General features: G+C 52.4%; 2 pseudogenes; both read left to right on the top strand.

Annotated features, from left to right (window-relative positions):
- The first annotated feature begins 792 nt into the window (after positions 1 to 792).
- LOC139270014 (U2 spliceosomal RNA) lies at positions 793 to 1,030 on the top strand (annotated as a pseudogene).
- Positions 1,031 to 1,119: 89 nt separating this feature from the next.
- Positions 1,120 to 1,287, top strand: LOC139269937 (U2 spliceosomal RNA; annotated as a pseudogene).
- Positions 1,288 to 3,085: the final 1,798 nt, after the last annotated feature.

Below are 3,085 nucleotides of genomic sequence, written 5' to 3'. Positions count from 1 at the left end.
TCTCCGTTGAACTGCGGGGAACCCAGAAATGATGGCAACAGTCAGCGCTTGCATGGCATCGATCTGAGCGTGCACGGGAACAGAGCGTGTATGCACGGGAGCAGACCGAGCGTGCACGGGAACAGACTGAGCGTGCACGGGAACAGACTGAGTGTGTACGGGAGCAGCCCAAGCGTGCACGAGGGCAGACCGAGCGTGCACAAGATCAGACCGAGCATGCATGAGAGCGGACTGAGCGTGCACGAGAGCAGACCCAGTCTTTATGCCACCAAGCACTGAGCCCATTACAGCAGTAAGCGATTGCGTTGCACCGGCCTGTGCTGCAATAGCTGCTGCTCCCTCCCCCGTGACATGTGGCGTGAGTTCTGGGTCCCTACCCTCTCTCTGCGAGCCCACCATGCTTTGCAAGCTGCCAAGGATGGGCTGCAAGGTGTGCTGGGAGACACGCGCAGTGCTGGAGGCTGACTCATCCAAACCCCTAGCAAGGGCACCCTGGCTCTGGGGCACCCTGGCTCTGGGGCACCCTGGCTCTGGGGCACCCTCACTCTGGGGCACTCTCGCACTAGGGCACCCTGGCTCTGGGGCACCCTGGCTCTGGATAATCCTGGCTCTGGGGCACCCTCACTCTGGGGCACTCTCGCACTAGGGCACCCTGGCTCTGGATAATCCTGACTCTGGGGCACCCTCACTCTGGGGCACCCTCACTCTGGGGCACCCTCGCACTTGGGCACCCTGGCTCTGGGGCACCCTCGCTCTTGGTCACCCTGGCTCTGGGGCATCCTGGCTCTGGGGCACGCTTCTCGGCCTTTTGGCTAAGATCATGCGTAACTGACCTGACAGGGGAGTAACCATGACCCCAACGTGGTTCTCCCTGGATCAGGAAGGTGATTCTCCTATGCTTTTTTGAAACAGGAGGTAGGTGGGGTGGTTTGACCCATCCACCTCCACGGAGGTGTGTGGGGGGCCTGACCCATCCACCTCCATGGCACGAACCTGGTATTGCAGTACTTCCAGGAACGGTGCAGTGGCTCGAGGCCTTTTGGCTAAGAGCATTGGCGCAGAGTGATCCTTGATGTGTGCAAGGTGACCTCTGGCGTTTGTGAGTTGACAAAGAATTGGAAAGATTGGCAACGAAAAAAAAAAAAATCTGTTCTTATCAGTTTAATATGCCCTATGGGGACATGATATTGAATTGATTTTTGGACAGGGAGCTGGATCAGGGGCATGCCCCGCCCACTCCATGCACCGACCTGGTATTGCAATATTTCCAGGAACGGTGCAACTTCGCCTCTCGGCCTTTTGGCCTAAGATCAAACACATTGGCGCAAAGTGATCTTTGGCGTTAGAGTTGATCTGGAACGAAATTGGATTTAAAAAAAAAAAAAATCCTGGCTCTGGGGCACCCTCACTCTGGGGCACCCTCGCTCTGGGGCACCCTGGCTCTGAGGCACCATTGCCATTGGACCCAGAAGCTCGCTGTGCAGGAGCTGCAACAATGGTTCATAAGAACATAAGAACCAAAGAATTGGAGCAGGAGTAGGCTATTCGGCCCCTTGTGCCTGCTCCACTATTCAATGAGATCAGGGCACACTTTCTACATCAACTCCACTTTCCTGCACTGTCCCCGTATCCCTTGATTGCCTTAATATCCAAAAATCTTTCGATCTCCGCCTTGAATATCCTTCTTCCTAGGCAGTCTGGTCTGACCTCAAGCGCACAATAATTAGCAGCTGTGAAGAAACTCTTGGTTACTCTACCAGGAAACATCAAGTCTGGTTCGATGAGGAGGACCAGGAGATCCAGGAGCTAATAAACTGTAAATGCAAGGCATTCTTGAATTGGAAACAACACCACAACTCGAGAGAAAGAAAGCAGATCTATAGACAACTGAAGGCCGAAGTCCAACAACAAACTCGTGACCTAAAGAACAGATGGTGGGTGGAAAAAGTGCAGGAGATCCAGCAACTACTCGACAACCACGACGTGCATGGATTTTTTAGCACATCAAGACCACCTATGGCCCAAGCACTGAGGTCCTACTGTGCTGAGAGCTAAGAATGGAGGAGTGCTCATCAAGGTCAGAGATGCAGTCAGTGCCTGCTGGAAGGAGCACTTCGAGGATCTCCTCAACCAAGGATCTGTCTTTGACGTGAGTGTCCTTGACTCCATCCCACAGCAAGCTGCCCACCACCACCTCAGCACAATCCCAGCCCGGCATGAGGATGAAAAGGCCATCCGACAACTGAAGAACAACAAGGCCTCAGGAGCAGATGGAATCCTCGCCGAAGTACTAAAGCATGGCGGAGAAGTACTCTTGACGCAAATCCATGACCTCATCTCTCTTATCTGGAAGGAGGAGAGCATGCCTGGGGATCTCAGAGACGCCATGATCGTAATCATCTTCAAGAAAGGGGACAAATCCGATTGCGGTAATTACAGAATAGTTACCCTGCTGTCTGCCACTGCAAAGATTATCGCAAGAATCCTCCTCAATCGTCTCCTCCCAATGGCTGAAGAGCTCCTTCCAGAGTCACAATGTGGATTCTGCCCACTAAGGGACACAACAGACATGGTCTTCACCACACATCAATTTCAAGTGAGATGCAGGGAGCAGCATCAACCTCTGTACATGGCCTTCTTTGACTTCACAAAGGCCTTCGACTCTGTCAACCATGAGGGATCATAGAGTGTCCTTCTCAAATTCGGCTGTCCTAAAAAATTGTCACCATCCTGTCCTGAATATACTCAAAGACTGAGCCTCCACAGCCCTCTGGGTAGAGAATTCCAGAGATTCACCAACCTCTGAGTGAAGAAGTTTCTCCTCATCTCAGTCCTAAATGGCCAACCCCTTATTCTGAGACAGTGACCCCTGGTTCTAGACTCCTCAGCCAGAGGAAACATCTTCTCCCTGCATATACCCTGTCAAGCCCTGTCAGAATTGTGTATGTTCCAATGAGATCCCCTCTCATTCATTCAAACTCTAGAGCATATAAGCCCAGTCTACTCAATCTCTCCTCATAGGACAATCTCCACATTCCAGGAATCAGCCTGGTGAACCTTTGTTGCACTTCCTCAATGGCAAGTA

Source organism: Pristiophorus japonicus, chromosome 8 (genome assembly GCF_044704955.1).
Source record: "Pristiophorus japonicus isolate sPriJap1 chromosome 8, sPriJap1.hap1, whole genome shotgun sequence".
NCBI lineage: Eukaryota > Metazoa > Chordata > Chondrichthyes > Pristiophoridae > Pristiophorus > Pristiophorus japonicus.
Note: the sequence above shows the minus strand (reverse complement) of the source record. Positions and strands in the feature narration are given on the sequence as shown.